Source organism: Pleurodeles waltl, chromosome 12 (genome assembly GCF_031143425.1).
Source record: "Pleurodeles waltl isolate 20211129_DDA chromosome 12, aPleWal1.hap1.20221129, whole genome shotgun sequence".
In the NCBI taxonomy this organism is placed as follows: domain Eukaryota; kingdom Metazoa; phylum Chordata; class Amphibia; order Caudata; family Salamandridae; genus Pleurodeles; species Pleurodeles waltl.
The window spans coordinates 123,186,228-123,205,667 of record NC_090451.1 but is presented as its reverse complement, the minus strand read 5'-3'; the positions used below and the strand labels follow the sequence as shown (position 1 = coordinate 123,205,667).

The window sequence follows — 19,440 nt, the reverse complement described above, 5'->3', positions numbered from 1 at the left end:
CCTCTCCACCACCACCACCGTGGACCTTGGACCTCCTGCACTCCCACACCTCCAAAGACAAAAGACCCTGGGCTTTTGCCCCACCAGGGACACTATGACACCCTAAAGCTAATTCGCACTAAGACGCCTTGGCTATTGCGTGCTTTACAAAAGTTATACTTTACTTATTTACTTTACTTCCCTTACTTATTTACTTACATAACTTACTTACCTTACATACCTACCTTACTTATTTTACTTGACTTATTTATTGTTCTTGCTTACCTTACACTTCTGTAGGTTTTTTGTAGGTTTGCATGGCCCTTCCTCTGCTCCTCCTTATTTTCCCCTTAAACCATCCATGTTGAAGTAGATTGCCCATATTTTTTAATCTGTCCAAATAACAGTTACACCTGTATAGTACATTTCCAAGTGTAATTATTTTGGCACTCGCTGGGCAAAAGAGTATGTTAGGTTTAGGTCGGCTTTATTCCTTGTGAAGTGCCAGATAGCTGCACAGGAGCAGTCGCTGTTAAACGTGATGGCGGTAGTTTGGGGTTTTGCTTGAGAGTTTAGCGCAGGGGGAACATCCTCTGCAGACCCTTGATAATTGAAGAGTAAGGGTGGGACTGAGGGTGCAACACAGACTTGGGTGATGTGGTCCCCGTTTTCTAAGCGTTTGAAAACGTTCAGTGCAGCAGCTTGTAAGTGGGCTTTCTTATTAACTCCTTCAGCAAGGCTTAAACAAAGGCCGACTAAAAGCGCTATTAGCCCTCTTTTTGTTTGAGTTTAATACTGGATGGAAGTTAATGGAGTTGAACACCTAGGCACCGAAGCAATGGAAGAAAACAACGGGACACACCATGTTATCTCTTCGCAAGTACCTAAGAGAAGCTAGGATTTAGAAGCAAGTTTTTAACTTTTTTGAGCTCCAAATGTAAGAGATCTGCTAGCGCTGTAAAAATGCAAGATTTAACCGCCTGTATGACTAATTACGCAAATATTGATATAAATGGCATTTTTTTTTATTTTTATTCTTTTATAGCACTATTTGTCCCAGTGTATGCTGACAAAGCAGTTTACATCAAGCACACATGCACAATAAATTCAGAGTCGGTTTATCGCTGGTGGTGCCCTGTGCGGCAGTCCTTTTTGGCATCCCCCCCCATGACCATCTCCTCGGATTCACTCACTAGCACCCACAAATGTGACCCTCATCTCTCCGTAGCCCCCTTTTACATGCATTCATTTGTTTTAATGTGCTGGTAAAGGCTGGCGTTACTATCACTCTAAGCTATCCACATAAAATATATTTCTGTTCTTTGCAGCAGGCATATTAACCCTCTATGCTACTTTATGGCAAGTCACTCACAACCACCGCACACAACCCCCCCGAAGCAAATGGAGCAAAATATCAACGGATCAGCTGATTTCCACCCTCGCCCGGGCCCCACCCCCTGGGACCCAGGACCTCAACACAGCCACCATCAACCTGCATCGCTGGATAGAACACTGCGGCAACACCCTCGTACCGCTCAAAGAACCCCCAAACACCCTCCACAGAATCAAGGACAGCTGGTTCACCCCAGCCATACAGGAATCCAAACGGCTATGTCGCAGAATGGAAAAAACCTGGCACCTTGAACCTACCAACTCCAACCACATTGCTTTCAAAGATGCCATACGCAAACACCACCAACTGGTCCGCATCACTAAAAGGTCCCACTTCAAAAACCGCATTGACACCAACGCTCACAACAGTAAAGAGCTCTTCGGCATCATCAAAGAGCTCTCCACTCCCAGAACCTGCTCCAACGAACCCCCGCCATCACAGGAGTTCTACAACTCACTTGCAACCCTCTTCCGTTGAAAGATAGAAGAAATCCACAACAGCTTCAACCCCCAGACCCACCAGCTGACTACAAACACCCACGGACCCCACGCCCAAAGCAACACCCACCTCCTCCACACCTGGACCCCCGTCAACATAGAAGACACCGCCAACACCATGGCCTCCATCCACTCCGTATCACCATCGGACCCCTGCCCACACAACATCTTCAATAAAGCAAACATCATCATTGCTCCCCACCTCTGCAACACCATCAACAGCTCCTTCGAGTCAGCCACCTTCCCAGAAAGATAGGAGCACGCAGAAGTCAACGTCCTGCTGAAGAAACCAAAGGCAGACCCAGACGACCCCAAGAACTACCGGCCGATCTCCCTCTTCCCCTTCCCAGCCAAGGTCATCGAAAAAAAAACGTGAACAGCCAACTATCCCGGTTCTTGGAAGACAGCAAGGTGCTCAACACCTCCCAATCCGGATTCCGCAAAACCCACAGCACAGAGACCACACTTATTGCTGCCACAGACGACATCAGGACCATGCTCGACGAAGGAGAAACAGCAGCACTCATCCTCCTGTACCTCTCCGCAGCCTTCGACACGGTATGCCATCATACTCTCCGCACACGCCTCCACAACACTGGAATCCACGACAAGGCACTCGACCGGATCTCGTCATTTCTCGCAGGCAGAACCCAGAGAGTCCGGCTCCCACCGTTCCTGTCAGAAGCCTCCAGAATCATCTGTGGCGTCCCCCAAGGATCATCGCTCAGCCCCACGCTCTTCAATGTTTACATGGCCCCCCTCGCCAACATCGCACAAATCCACCACATCAGCATGGTTTTCTACGCAGACGACACTCAGCTCATCCTCTCCCTCACAAAAGACCCTACAACTGCAAAGAACAACCTCCACAACGGAGTTCACACCATCGCCAGCTGGATGGAATCAAGCCGCCTCAAGTTAAACACAGACAAAATAGAAATCCTCACCTTTGGCACCAACCCCTCAGCATGGAACGACTCTTGGTGGCCCACCTCCCTAGGATCCGCACCCTCACACACGCACGCAACCTGGGATTCATCTTGGACCCCACACTCAGCATGACTCAGCAGGTCAACGCCATCTCCTCTGCCTGCTACAACACTCTCCGCATGCTCTGCAAGATCATCATGTGGATCCCCGTCGAAACCAGGAAAACCGTCACCCACGCCCTGGTTAGCAGCCGGTTGGACTATGGAAATGCCCCATATGCAGGAACAACAACCAAACTCCAAACAAAGCTGCAAAGAATCCAGAACGCATCTGCCCGCCTCATTCTTGACGTCCCACGCCGCAACCACATCTCCCCCCACCTCAGAGATCTACACTGGCTAACAAAATCGAAAAGGATCACCTTCATGCTCCTCATCCACGCACACAAGGCCCTCCACGACACAGGTCCAGCCTACCTAAATGACAGACTCACCTTCCACACTCCCACCCGCAATCTTCGTTCCGCCAGCCTCGTCCTCGCCTCCGTCCCCCGCATCCTCCACACCACCGCCGGAGGAACATCCTTCTCTTACCTAGCCGCCAAGACCTGGAACTCCCTACCACTCCATCTTCGCCAGACTGAAGACCTCTTGACGTTCAGAAAACGCCTCAAGACATTGTTTAAATGACCAGTAGCTCCCCCACCCCAGCGCCTTGAGACCCTAACACAAGGAACTTTTCAGAAGGTGGTTTTAAATGACAAGTTTCATAAGTCATTGCTAAACACAGTGCCCCTTGAGGTCAGCGCCCCCAATCCAGGTCAGCATGTGGTGCGGCCGCACCGCCCTAAAGCCGGCCCTGCATAAATTATACAGCTGTATAATTCATTGTACAGGCTAAAGCAGTGAGGGTTATTGCTTATGAGGTTTAGGAATCACATATCACCAATACTTGTAGACATTTTATGTTAAGAGTGACAGTCAGGAGAAACACTGTGATTGTGGTTGTTTATACTAATAAGTCTTTAGTACTTCCCAAAGAAACTCTTCTTTGCAATGTTAGAATAACATATTGTGGGTAAAAACCCAATAAGGATTTAAACTCAAGTCAATCCTGGTAAATAGAACACGGTGCTAGATTAGAAGGCTTGCAACGTTTGAACAGGAAGTACCAAAATTACCTCAGTGCTCAAAGCAGTAGCCCACTTACCTATCTAAATGTAACAAAAATAAAAAAAAATCTGTGATCTGCATGTTACATAATGTGCTTGGAAGCAGCCACATTAACCTTCTATGCTACTCTATGAGTCAAAACATTGACTGGATAAAACAAAGAATTCTCCCAAGATTGCAAGATATCTTACTACTATTATAATGCTCTCAGAACTGCTGGGCACACAGTGATTGCTATAGCATGCGTCTTAACCCTGCAAGATGTTTTAAAATGCAGCCTCTCTGTGACCAATTAAGTAATGCAGAACAGCTATACTTTCACATATGTCCTTGTTTCCAGTCTCTTTGTAGCAGAAGTTTTTTAGTAGATGTATACGTTGACTGTCAGGCTCTGCTTTTCAAACTCCGCCCCTCGTGACTATCTCCTTTCCTTTGCCTGACCATAACTGCTAAGTTATGGGTTCCCGGAGTAAATGTTTTCCAATTTCAGCACCAGTTGAGCCCTTTCAAATGTTCAGTAAGTACCGTCTTGCCATATCAGACCAGACTGCTGAGCTTCATGGAAGGATAGCATATAAATTACATTTCTTCTCTCTTCTGCAGAGTGCAGAAGAATTAGATGGAAGCAAGCCTGTGGTCTGCAGGGGTTGGTTGAGCCACTGAAGTTTCGAACCAGAGGCCTGGCTCTGCTCAAGGTCCTCTTGGAATCTCAAGCTCAAAACGAGCCAGGTATTCATATGGCTTTTGTCTGATTCATGCTCTCCCTCACAAGTCAAGAATTAAAAGAAAGCATAAATCATTATTGTTAAAAAGGAGAGCTATCCATTTAATGGCTGAATTATGTCATGTGAAACAGATCTTGGGATCAGTCATGGCTTCTGGCTTGACCAAATATTGTGATTTTAGGCAAATATTTTATTTCACTGAACCCCTTTTTTTCATTATCGCATCAAAAGACTTCATCAAGTATGTGAGTTGAGGGTGTACACTGTACAAAAATCTCTTGTATTTCATTTGATGGACTATAATGTTCCTTCATTTGCAGTAAGAATCGAGCCCATGTTTAGGTCTAGATGGTAAGTGACTTGCCTCTTATTACACTAATAGCATTTGTTTATCAGTGGTATGATGTAGTGCCTTTTCACAATAAACCAGATTAACTGTTTCCAGACATGTACGTTAGTAGCGACTATAGCCTGGAAAATGTATTGGGAGGTCAGGCGACAGTCCCCTCCTGAATGACGGTGATGATATTGCCAGTGATGAGCTAAACGGGGCAAAGGTCACATGATGTCATTTTTGGAGACATCGACATGATGCTAAATCATCAAGAATGTAAACAAAAAAAGAATCCTCTTTTTGATGAGAGAATGTGGGTGAGTATGTCTGTGTCCTTGCAGGTTTGGTAGCAGCATTGTTTGGTGTTTAGTGGTGACCCTAGCAGACTTCCACGCTGCTTTTGAGTAGTAGACAAGGCAATTGAACTTCTTGGCACAGTTAAGCTTATGAATGTATACTTTTCAACTGTAAACTACTGAACAGGGGGAACTGTTGAGCCGTGTCTCACGTACTTAAGTGAACATTTTGTGGAGTCACGCATTGGCCGGTTAGCTCAGTTGGTTAGAGCGTGGTGCTAATAACGCCAAGGTCGCGGGTTCGATCCCCGTACGGGCCAAGGGTTACATTTTAGGAAAAGCTCTAACGCCATTTTACCACTAATGTATGGCCTCCTAATTCGTGTTGTTTTACTACCGTAAACATATATCCATGCAGAACGGCACACATTTCAAAACAGGAGGATGGAAATACAGAAAGAGAAGAACATGCAAGTCGTGCTTAAACCGGGACGTGAGGGGGTGAAAGTAGAGAGTGCCTTTGAAAGACATATGTTGGGTGCAGGGCTTTGAATACTGGGATGGGGAGAGAAGGAACATCCGCAGAGAGCAAAATAGAGAAACACCTGCGGCAACCAGCCCGAAACCTCGCAGTGTTGTGATATGCAAATCATTCTTGCACTGCATTCAATACAACGGCAGTAACTGGGAGCACCAAATAATCTGATGGCTTCAAGACGGAGAGCAAGGTGTATTGTATTGTTGTAATTGCATTTACATAGCGTTTAGCACCCTGACGAAGCGCTTTATTGTGGTCAAGTAAAGGTTAGGAGTGAGGAGACCCGTGGAGGGGGGTTGTTTCACAGAATTTCAGTTTGACGTGCAGGTGCTACTAGCGGAAGAAGCTAAATTATGAGGTTGTAAAAGTTAAGGCAATTTGTGATAAACGTAGGTGACAGGAATCAGGGGCTTGAGGCGAGAATGGTGTGTGATGCGGATGTGGCCAGAGTGAAGCCGATACCCAGATTCTGGTCCGATGATGAAACACCCAGAAGTGAGCGTTTACTGAGCAATAGATGATCCGACACTGCATACCTCAAGGTGAAGGTCTCATCTCAAAGGTCCCTGCACGCTTACAACCTCCAGTCCAGAGACACTGCACCTTCTCACCTCTAGAGACACCACTCGCCTCCCAGCACCCTGCCTCTCCCCCACTTAAAGAAAGGCTGCAAGTTCTCACCCACAGGGACAGGGCATCACTCCTACCGTATGGCATCCTGCACACCAGCCATCCACAGAGACTAAGCATGACTCCCCCACGGCTAGGGATTATGCACCAGTTCTGCCTCCAGGGACCCTACAGTTCCTATCCCAGGGACCCCGCACGCCCGTGCTTACCTCCTCAACCCCTATCTTCAGAGACACTACACTTCCCCACCTCATGGACCCTGTACCTCTCTTATATATAGACACCCAACACCTCTGTCACCAACAGGGACCCTGCACATTCATCAGCTTCAGAGGAAGTCCATCTCTCAGGGACCCTGCACCTTCCACACCCCAGGGATTCTCAAGTTCCCTTCCTACAGGAACCACGTACCTCTAGAGGTCTTGCATCCCGACCTTTATGCATCCTGCATACCGAGGAACCTTGCACAGGTCTCATTCCTGAGAACATTCACCCTCAGAGACCCTAAACCTCTCTCCAGGTACCCTGCTCCTCCTCTCCACCACCACCACCGTGGACCTTGGACCTCCTGCACTCCCACACCTCCAAAGACAAAAGACCCTGGGCTTTTGCCCCACCAGGGACACTATGACACCCTAAAGCTAATTCGCACTAAGACGCCTTGGCTATTGCGTGCTTTACAAAAGTTATACTTTACTTATTTACTTTACTTCCCTTACTTATTTACTTACATAACTTACTTACCTTACATACCTACCTTACTTATTTTACTTGACTTATTTATTGTTCTTGCTTACCTTACACTTCTGTAGGTTTTTTGTAGGTTTGCATGGCCCTTCCTCTGCTCCTCCTTATTTTCCCCTTAAACCATCCATGTTGAAGTAGATTGCCCATATTTTTTAATCTGTCCAAATAACAGTTACACCTGTATAGTACATTTCCAAGTGTAATTATTTTGGCACTCGCTGGGCAAAAGAGTATGTTAGGTTTAGGTCGGCTTTATTCCTTGTGAAGTGCCAGATAGCTGCACAGGAGCAGTCGCTGTTAAACGTGATGGCGGTAGTTTGGGGTTTTGCTTGAGAGTTTAGCGCAGGGGGAACATCCTCTGCAGCCCCTTGATAATTGAAGAGTAAGGGTGGGACTGAGGGTGCAACACAGACTTGGGTGATGTGGTCCCCGTTTTCTAAGCGTTTGAAAACGTTCAGTGCAGCAGCTTGTAAGTGGGCTTTCTTATTAACTCCTTCAGCAAGGCTTAAACAAAGGCCGACTAAAAGCGCTATTAGCCCTCTTTTTGTTTGAGTTTAATACTGGATGGAAGTTAATGGAGTTGAACACCTAGGCACCGAAGCAATGGAAGAAAACAACGGGACACACCATGTTATCTCTTCGCAAGTACCTAAGAGAAGCTAGGATTTAGAAGCAAGTTTTTAACTTTTTTGAGCTCCAAATGTAAGAGATCTGCTAGCGCTGTAAAAATGCAAGATTTAACCGCCTGTATGACTAATTACGCAAATATTGATATAAATGGCATTTTTTTTAATTTTTATTCTTTTATAGCACTATTTGTCCCAGTGTATGCTGACAAAGCAGTTTACATCAAGCACACATGCACAATAAATTCAGAGTCGGTTTATCGCTGGTGGTGCCCTGTGCGGCAGTCCTTTTTGGCATCCCCCCCCATGACCATCTCCTCGGATTCACTCACTAGCACCCACAAATGTGACCCTCATCTCTCCGTAGCCCCCTTTTACATGCATTCATTTGTTTTAATGTGCTGGTAAAGGCTGGCGTTACTATCACTCTAAGCTATCCACATAAAATATATTTCTGTTCTTTGCAGCAGGCATATTAACCCTCTATGCTACTTTATGGCAAGTCACTCACAACCACCGCACACAACCCCCCCGAAGCAAATGGAGCAAAATATCAACGGATCAGCTGATTTCCACCCTCGCCCGGGCCCCACCCCCTGGGACCCAGGACCTCAACACAGCCACCACCAACCTGCATCGCTGGATAGAACACTGCGGCAACACCCTCGTACCGCTCAAAGAACCCCCAAACACCCTCCACAGAATCAAGGACAGCTGGTTCACCCCAGCCATACAGGAATCCAAACGGCTATGTCGCAGAATGGAAAAAACCTGGCACCTTGAACCTACCAACTCCAACCACATTGCTTTCAAAGATGCCATAAGCAAACACCACCAACTGGTCCGCATCACTAAAAGGTCCCACTTCAAAAACCGCATTGACACCAACGCTCACAACAGTAAAGAGCTCTTCGGCATCATCAAAGAGCTCTCCACTCCCAGAACCTGCTCCAACGAACCCCCGCCATCACAGGAGTTCTGCAACTCACTTGCAACCCACTTCCGTTGAAAGATAGAAGAAATCCACAACAGCTTCAACCCCCAGACCCACCAGCTGACTACAAACACCCACGGACCCCACGCCCAAAGCAACACCCACCTCCTCCACACCTGGACCCCCGTCAACATAGAAGACACCGCCAACACCATGGCCTCCATCCACTCCGTATCACCATCGGACCCCTGCCCACACAACATCTTCAATAAAGCAAACATCATCATTGCTCCCCACCTCTGCAACACCATCAACAGCTCCTTCGAGTCAGCCACCTTCCCAGAAAGATAGGAGCACGCAGAAGTCAACGTCCTGCTGAAGAAACCAAAGGCAGACCCAGACGACCCCAAGAACTACCGGCCGATCTCCCTCTTCCCCTTCCCAGCCAAGGTCATCGAAAAAAAAACGTGAACAGCCAACTATCCCGGTTCTTGGAAGACAGCAAGGTGCTCAACACCTCCCAATCCGGATTCCGCAAAACCCACAGCACAGAGACCACACTTATTGCTGCCACAGACGACATCAGGACCATGCTCGACGAAGGAGAAACAGCAGCACTCATCCTCCTGGACCTCTCCGCAGCCTTCGACACGGTATGCCATCATACTCTCCGCACACGCCTCCACAACACTGGAATCCACGACAAGGCACTCGACCGGATCTCGTCATTTCTCGCAGGCAGAACCCAGAGAGTCCGGCTCCTACCATTCCTGTCAGAAGCCTCCAGAATCATCTGTGGCGTCCCCCAAGGATCATCGCTCAGCCCCACGCTCTTCAATGTTTACATGGCCCCCCTCGCCAACATCGCACAAATCCACCACATCAGCATGGTTTTCTACGCAGACGACACTCAGCTCATCCTCTCCCTCACAAAAGACCCTACAACTGCAAAGAACAACCTCCACAACGGAGTTCACACCATCGCCAGCTGGATGGAATCAAGCCGCCTCAAGTTAAACACAGACAAAACAGAAATCCTCACCTTTGGCACCAACCCCTCAGCATGGAACGACTCTTGGTGGCCCACCTCCCTAGGATCCGCACCCTCACACACGCACGCAACCTGGGATTCATCTTGGACCCCACACTCAGCATGACTCAGCAGGTCAACGCCATCTCCTCTGCCTGCTACAACACTCTCCGCATGCTCTGCAAGATCTTCATGTGGATCCCCGTCGAAACCAGGAAAACCGTCACCCACGCCCTGGTTAGCAGCCGGTTGGACTATGGAAATGCCCCATATGCAGGAACAACAACCAAACTCCAAACAAAGCTGCAAAGAATCCAGAACGCATCTGCCCGCCTCATTCTTGACGTCCCACGCCGCAACCACATCTCCCCCCACCTCAGAGATCTACACTGGCTAACAAAATCGAAAAGGATCACCTTCATGCTCCTCATCCACGCACACAAGGCCCTCCACGACACAGGTCCAGCCTACCTAAATGACAGACTCACCTTCCACACTCCCACCCGCAATCTTCGTTCCGCCAGCCTCGTCCTCGCCTCCGTCCCCCGCATCCTCCAAACCACCGCCGGAGGAACATCCTTCTCTTACCTAGCCGCCAAGACCTGGAACTCCCTACCACTCCATCTTCGCCAGACTGAAGACCTCTTGACGTTCAGAAAACGCCTCAAGACATTGTTTAAATGACCAGTAGCTCCCCCACCCCAGCGCCTTGAGACCCTAACACAAGGAACTTTTCAGAAGGTGGTTTTAAATGACAAGTTTCATAAGTCATTGCTAAACACAGTGCCCCTTGAGGTCAGCGCCCCCAATCCAGGTCAGCATGTGGTGCGGCCGCACCGCCCTAAAGCCGGCCCTGCATAAATTATACAGCTGTATAATTCATTGTACAGGCTAAAGCAGTGAGGGTTATTGCTTATGAGGTTTAGGAATCACATATCACCAATACTTGTAGACATTTTATGTTAAGAGTGACAGTCAGGAGAAACACTGTGATTGTGGTTGTTTATACTAATAAGTCTTTAGTACTTCCCAAAGAAACTCTTCTTTGCAATGTTAGAATAACATATTGTGGGTAAAAACCCAATAAGGATTTAAACTCAAGTCAATCCTGGTAAATAGAACACGGTGCTAGATTAGAAGGCTTGCAACGTTTGAACAGGAAGTACCAAAATTACCTCAGTGCTCAAAGCAGTAGCCCACTTACCTATCTAAATGTAACAAAAATAAAAAAAAATCTGTGATCTGCATGTTACATAATGTGCTTGGAAGCAGCCACATTAACCTTCTATGCTACTCTATGAGTCAAAACATTGACTGGATAAAACAAAGAATTCTCCCAAGATTGCAAGATATCTTACTACTATTATAATGCTCTCAGAACTGCTGGGCACACAGTGATTGCTATAGCATGCGTCTTAACCCTGCAAGATGTTTTAAAATGCAGCCTCTCTGTGACCAATTAAGTAATGCAGAACAGCTATACTTTCACATATGTCCTTGTTTCCAGTCTCTTTGTAGCAGAAGTTTTTTAGTAGATGTATACGTTGACTGTCAGGCTCTGCTTTTCAAACTCCGCCCCTCGTGACTATCTCCTTTCCTTTGCCTGACCATAACTGCTAAGTTATGGGTTCCCGGAGTAAATGTTTTCCAATTTCAGCACCAGTTGAGCCCTTTCAAATGTTCAGTAAGTACCGTCTTGCCATATCAGACCAGACTGCTGAGCTTCATGGAAGGATAGCATATAAATTACATTTCTTCTCTCTTCTGCAGAGTGCAGAAGAATTAGATGGAAGCAAGCCTGTGGTCTGCAGGGGTTGGTTGAGCCACTGAAGTTTCGAACCAGAGGCCTGGCTCTGCTCAAGGTCCTCTTGGAATCTCAAGCTCAAAACGAGCCAGGTATTCATATGGCTTTTGTCTGATTCATGCTCTCCCTCACAAGTCAAGAATTAAAAGAAAGCATAAATCATTATTGTTAAAAAGGAGAGCTATCCATTTAATGGCTGAATTATGTCATGTGAAACAGATCTTGGGATCAGTCATGGCTTCTGGCTTGACCAAATATTGTGATTTTAGGCAAATATTTTATTTCACTGAACCCCTTTTTTTCATTATCGCATCAAAAGACTTCATCAAGTATGTGAGTTGAGGGTGTACACTGTACAAAAATCTCTTGTATTTCATTTGATGGACTATAATGTTCCTTCATTTGCAGTAAGAATCGAGCCCATGTTTAGGTCTAGATGGTAAGTGACTTGCCTCTTATTACACTAATAGCATTTGTTTATCAGTGGGATGATGTAGTGCCTTTTCACAATAAACCAGATTAACTGTTTCCAGACATGTACGTTAGTAGCGACTATAGCCTGGAAAATGTATTGGGAGGTCAGGCGACAGTCCCCTCCTGAATGACGGTGATGATATTGCCAGTGATGAGCTAAACGGGGCAAAGGTCACATGATGTCATTTTTGGAGACATCGACATGATGCTAAATCATCAAGAATGTAAACAAAAAAAGAATCCTCTTTTTGATGAGAGAATGTGGGTGAGTATGTCTGTGTCCTTGCAGGTTTGGTAGCAGCATTGTTTGGTGTTTAGTGGTGACCCTAGCAGACTTCCACGCTGCTTTTGAGTAGTAGACAAGGCAATTGAACTTCTTGGCACAGTTAAGCTTATGAATGTATACTTTTCAACTGTAAACTACTGAACAGAGGGAAGTGTTGAGCCGTGTCTCACGTACTTAAGTGAACATTTTGTGGGGTTACGCATTGGCCGGTTAGCTCAGTTGGTTAGAGCGTGGTGCTAATAACGCCAAGGTCGCGGGTTCGATCCCCGTACGGGCCAAGGGTTACATTTTAGGAAAAGCTCTAACGCCATTTTACCACTAATGTATGGCCTCCTAATTCGTGTTGTTTTACTACCGTAAACATATATCCATGCAGAACGGCACACATTTCAAAACAGGAGGATGGAAATACAGAAAGAGAAGAACATGCAAGTCGTGCTTAAACCGGGACGTGAGGGGGTGAAAGTAGAGAGTGCCTTTGAAAGACATATGTTGGGTGCAGGGCTTTGAATACTGGGATGGGGAGAGAAGGAACATCCGCAGAGAGCAAAATAGAGAAACACCTGCGGCAACCAGCCCGAAACCTCGCAGTGTTGTGATATGCAAATCATTCTTGCACTGCATTCAATACAACGGCAGTAACTGGGAGCACCAAATAATCTGATGGCTTCAAGACGGAGAGCAAGGTGTATTGTATTGTTGTAATTGCATTTACATAGCGTTTAGCACCCTGACGAAGCGCTTTATTGTGGTCAAGTAAAGGTTAGGAGTGAGGAGACCCGTGGAGGGGGGTTGTTTCACAGAATTTCAGTTTGACGTGCAGGTGCTACTAGCGGAAGAAGCTAAATTATGAGGTTGTAAAAGTTAAGGCAATTTGTGATAAACGTAGGTGACAGGAATCAGGGGCTTGAGGCGAGAATGGTGTGTGATGCGGATGTGGCCAGAGTGAAGCCGATACCCAGATTCTGGTCCGATGATGAAACACCCAGAAGTGAGCGTTTACTGAGCAATAGATGATCCGACACTGCATACCTCAAGGTGAAGGTCTCATCTCAAAGGTCCCTGCACGCTTACAACCTCCAGTCCAGAGACACTGCACCTTCTCACCTCTAGAGACACCACTCGCCTCCCAGCACCCTGCCTCTCCCCCACTTAAAGAAAGGCTGCAAGTTCTCACCCACAGGGACAGGGCATCACTCCTACCGTATGGCATCCTGCACACCAGCCATCCACAGAGACTAAGCATGACTCCCCCACGGCTAGGGATTATGCACCAGTTCTGCCTCCAGGGACCCTACAGTTCCTATCCCAGGGACCCCGCACGCCCGTGCTTACCTCCTCAACCCCTATCTTCAGAGACACTACACTTCCCCACCTCATGGACCCTGTACCTCTCTTATATATAGACACCCAACACCTCTGTCACCAACAGGGACCCTGCACATTCATCAGCTTCAGAGGAAGTCCATCTCTCAGGGACCCTGCACCTTCCACACCCCAGGGATTCTCAAGTTCCCTTCCTACAGGAACCACGTACCTCTAGAGGTCTTGCATCCCGACCTTTATGCATCCTGCATACCGAGGAACCTTGCACAGGTCTCATTCCTGAGAACATTCACCCTCAGAGACCCTAAACCTCTCTCCAGGTACCCTGCTCCTCCTCTCCACCACCACCACCGTGGACCTTGGACCTCCTGCACTCCCACACCTCCAAAGACAAAAGACCCTGGGCTTTTGCCCCACCAGGGACACTATGACACCCTAAAGCTAATTCGCACTAAGACGCCTTGGCTATTGCGTGCTTTACAAAAGTTATACTTTACTTATTTACTTTACTTCCCTTACTTATTTACTTACATAACTTACTTACCTTACATACCTACCTTACTTATTTTACTTGACTTATTTATTGTTCTTGCTTACCTTACACTTCTGTAGGTTTTTTGTAGGTTTGCATGGCCCTTCCTCTGCTCCTCCTTATTTTCCCCTTAAACCATCCATGTTGAAGTAGATTGCCCATATTTTTTAATCTGTCCAAATAACAGTTACACCTGTATAGTACATTTCCAAGTGTAATTATTTTGGCACTCGCTGGGCAAAAGAGTATGTTAGGTTTAGGTCGGCTTTATTCCTTGTGAAGTGCCAGATAGCTGCACAGGAGCAGTCGCTGTTAAACGTGATGGCGGTAGTTTGGGGTTTTGCTTGAGAGTTTAGCGCAGGGGGAACATCCTCTGCAGCCCCTTGATAATTGAAGAGTAAGGGTGGGACTGAGGGTGCAACACAGACTTGGGTGATGTGGTCCCCGTTTTCTAAGCGTTTGAAAACGTTCAGTGCAGCAGCTTGTAAGTGGGCTTTCTTATTAACTCCTTCAGCAAGGCTTAAACAAAGGCCGACTAAAAGCGCTATTAGCCCTCTTTTTGTTTGAGTTTAATACTGGATGGAAGTTAATGGAGTTGAACACCTAGGCACCGAAGCAATGGAAGAAAACAACGGGACACACCATGTTATCTCTTCGCAAGTACCTAAGAGAAGCTAGGATTTAGAAGCAAGTTTTTAACTTTTTTGAGCTCCAAATGTAAGAGATCTGCTAGCGCTGTAAAAATGCAAGATTTAACCGCCTGTATGACTAATTACGCAAATATTGATATAAATGGCATTTTTTTAAATTTTTATTCTTTTATAGCACTATTTGTCCCAGTGTATGCTGACAAAGCAGTTTACATCAAGCACACATGCACAATAAATTCAGAGTCGGTTTATCGCTGGTGGTGCCCTGTGCGGCAGTCCTTTTTGGCATCCCCCCCCATGACCATCTCCTCGGATTCACTCACTAGCACCCACAAATGTGACCCTCATCTCTCCGTAGCCCCCTTTTACATGCATTCATTTGTTTTAATGTGCTGGTAAAGGCTGGCGTTACTATCACTCTAAGCTATCCACATAAAATATATTTCTGTTCTTTGCAGCAGGCATATTAACCCTCTATGCTACTTTATGGCAAGTCACTCACAACCACCGCACACAACCCCCCCGAAGCAAATGGAGCAAAATATCAACGGATCAGCTGATTTCCACCCTCGCCCGGGCCCCACCCCCTGGGACCCAGGACCTCAACACAGCCACCACCAACCTGCATCGCTGGATAGAACACTGCGGCAACACCCTCGTACCGCTCAAAGAACCCCCAAACACCCTCCACAGAATCAAGGACAGCTGGTTCACCCCAGCCATACAGGAATCCAAACGGCTATGTCGCAGAATGGAAAAAACCTGGCACCTTGAACCTACCAACTCCAACCACATTGCTTTCAAAGATGCCATAAGCAAACACCACCAACTGGTCCGCATCACTAAAAGGTCCCACTTCAAAAACCGCATTGACACCAACGCTCACAACAGTAAAGAGCTCTTCGGCATCATCAAAGAGCTCTCCACTCCCAGAACCTGCTCCAACGAACCCCCGCCATCACAGGAGTTCTGCAACTCACTTGCAACCCACTTCCGTTGAAAGATAGAAGAAATCCACAACAGCTTCAACCCCCAGACCCACCAGCTGACTACAAACACCCACGGACCCCACGCCCAAAGCAACACCCACCTCCTCCACACCTGGACCCCCGTCAACATAGAAGACACCGCCAACACCATGGCCTCCATCCACTCCGTATCACCATCGGACCCCTGCCCACACAACATCTTCAATAAAGCAAACATCATCATTGCTCCCCACCTCTGCAACACCATCAACAGCTCCTTCGAGTCAGCCACCTTCCCAGAAAGATAGGAGCACGCAGAAGTCAACGTCCTGCTGAAGAAACCAAAGGCAGACCCAGACGACCCCAAGAACTACCGGCCGATCTCCCTCTTCCCCTTCCCAGCCAAGGTCATCGAAAAAAAAACGTGAACAGCCAACTATCCCGGTTCTTGGAAGACAGCAAGGTGCTCAACACCTCCCAATCCGGATTCCGCAAAACCCACAGCACAGAGACCACACTTATTGCTGCCACAGACGACATCAGGACCATGCTCGACGAAGGAGAAACAGCAGCACTCATCCTCCTGGACCTCTCCGCAGCCTTCGACACGGTATGCCATCATACTCTCCGCACACGCCTCCACAACACTGGAATCCACGACAAGGCACTCGACCGGATCTCGTCATTTCTCGCAGGCAGAACCCAGAGAGTCCGGCTCCTACCGTTCCTGTCAGAAGCCTCCAGAATCATCTGTGGCGTCCCCCAAGGATCATCGCTCAGCCCCACGCTCTTCAATGTTTACATGGCCCCCCTCGCCAACATCGCACAAATCCACCACATCAGCATGGTTTTCTACGCAGACGACACTCAGCTCATCCTCTCCCTCACAAAAGACCCTACAACTGCAAAGAACAACCTCCACAACGGAGTTCACACCATCGCCAGCTGGATGGAATCAAGCCGCCTCAAGTTAAACACAGACAAAACAGAAATCCTCACCTTTGGCACCAACCCCTCAGCATGGAACGACTCTTGGTGGCCCACCTCCCTAGGATCCGCACCCTCACACACGCACGCAACCTGGGATTCATCTTGGACCCCACACTCAGCATGACTCAGCAGGTCAACGCCATCTCCTCTGCCTGCTACAACACTCTCCGCATGCTCTGCAAGATCTTCATGTGGATCCCCGTCGAAACCAGGAAAACCGTCACCCACGCCCTGGTTAGCAGCCGGTTGGACTATGGAAATGCCCCATATGCAGGAACAACAACCAAACTCCAAACAAAGCTGCAAAGAATCCAGAACGCATCTGCCCGCCTCATTCTTGACGTCCCACGCCGCAACCACATCTCCCCCCACCTCAGAGATCTACACTGGCTAACAAAATCGAAAAGGATCACCTTCATGCTCCTCATCCACGCACACAAGGCCCTCCACGACACAGGTCCAGCCTACCTAAATGACAGACTCACCTTCCACACTCCCACCCGCAATCTTCGTTCCGCCAGCCTCGTCCTCGCCTCCGTCCCCCGCATCCTCCAAACCACCGCCGGAGGAACATCCTTCTCTTACCTAGCCGCCAAGACCTGGAACTCCCTACCACTCCATCTTCGCCAGACTGAAGACCTCTTGACGTTCAGAAAACGCCTCAAGACATTGTTTAAATGACCAGTAGCTCCCCCACCCCAGCGCCTTGAGACCCTAACACAAGGAACTTTTCAGAAGGTGGTTTTAAATGACAAGTTTCATAAGTCATTGCTAAACACAGTGCCCCTTGAGGTCAGCGCCCCCAATCCAGGTCAGCATGTGGTGCGGCCGCACCGCCCTAAAGCCGGCCCTGCATAAATTATACAGCTGTATAATTCATTGTACAGGCTAAAGCAGTGAGGGTTATTGCTTATGAGGTTTAGGAATCACATATCACCAATACTTGTAGACATTTTATGTTAAGAGTGACAGTCAGGAGAAACACTGTGATTGTGGTTGTTTATACTAATAAGTCTTTAGTACTTCCCAAAGAAACTCTTCTTTGCAATGTTAGAATAACATATTGTGGGTAAAAACCCAATAAGGATTTAAACTCAAGTCAATCCTGGTAAATAGAACACGGTGCTAGATTAGAAGGCTTGCAACGTTTGAACAGGAAGTACCAAAATTACCTCAGTGCTCAAAGCAGTAGCCCACTTACCTATCTAAATGTAACAAAAATAAAAAAAAATCTGTGATCTGCATGTTACATAATGTGCTTGGAAGCAGCCACATTAACCTTCTATGCTACTCTATGAGTCAAAACATTGACTGGATAAAACAAAGAATTCTCCCAAGATTGCAAGATATCTTACTACTATTATAATGCTCTCAGATTCTTAACCCTGCAAGATGTTTTAAAATGCAGCCTCTCTGTGACCAATTAAGTAATGCAGAACAGCTATACTTTCACATATGTCCTTGTTTCCAGTCTCTTTGTAGCAGAAGTTTTTTAGTAGATGTATACGTTGACTGTCAGGCTCTGCTTTTCAAACTCCGCCCCTCGTGACTATCTCCTTTCCTTTGCCTGACCATAACTGCTAAGTTATGGGTTCCCGGAGTAAATGTTTTCCAATTTCAGCACCAGTTGAGCCCTTTCAAATGTTCAGTAAGTACCGTCTTGCCATATCAGACCAGACTGCTGAGCTTCATGGAAGGATAGCATATAAATTACATTTCTTCTCTCTTCTGCAGAGTGCAGAAGAATTAGATGGAAGCAAGCCTGTGGTCTGCAGGGGTTGGTTGAGCCACTGAAGTTTCGAACCAGAGGCCTGGCTCTGCTCAAGGTCCTCTTGGAATCTCAAGCTCAAAACGAGCCAGGTATTCATATGGCTTTTGTCTGATTCATGCTCTCCCTCACAAGTCAAGAATTAAAAGAAAGCATAAATCATTATTGTTAAAAAGGAGAGCTATCCATTTAATGGCTGAATTATGTCATGTGAAACAGATCTTGGGATCAGTCATGGCTTCTGGCTTGACCAAATATTGTGATTTTAGGCAAATATTTTATTTCACTGAACCCCTTTTTTTCATTATCGCATCAAAAGACTTCATCAAGTATGTGAGTTGAGGGTGTACACTGTACAAAAATCTCTTGTATTTCATTTGATGGACTATAATGTTCCTTCATTTGCAGTAAGAATCGAGCCCATGTTTAGGTCTAGATGGTAAGTGACTTGCCTCTTATTACACTAATAGCATTTGTTTATCAGTGGTATGATGTAGTGCCTTTTCACAATAAACCAGATTAACTGTTTCCAGACATGTACGTTAGTAGCGACTATAGCCTGGAAAATGTATTGGGAGGTCAGGCGACAGTCCCCTCCTGAATGACGGTGATGATATTGCCAGTGATGAGCTAAACGGGGCAAAGGTCACATGATGTCATTTTTGGAGACATCGACATGATGCTAAATCATCAAGAATGTAAACAAAAAAAGAATCCTCTTTTTGATGAGAGAATGTGGGTGAGTATGTCTGTGTCCTTGCAGGTTTGGTAGCAGCATTGTTTGGTGTTTAGTGGTGACCCTAGCAGACTT

General features: G+C 46.9%; 2 non-coding genes across 2 annotated transcripts; both read left to right on the top strand.

Annotated features, from left to right (window-relative positions):
- Window positions 1-5,572: 5,572 nt before the first annotated feature.
- On the top strand, window positions 5,573-5,646 carry TRNAI-AAU (transfer RNA isoleucine (anticodon AAU)). The gene has a single exon. It is a non-coding gene; the product is annotated as a tRNA-Ile (tRNA).
- A 6,953-nt stretch (window positions 5,647-12,599) lies between these two features.
- On the top strand, window positions 12,600-12,673 carry TRNAI-AAU (transfer RNA isoleucine (anticodon AAU)). Its single transcript has one exon. It is a non-coding gene; the product is annotated as a tRNA-Ile (tRNA).
- The last annotated feature ends 6,767 nt before the right edge of the window (window positions 12,674-19,440 follow it).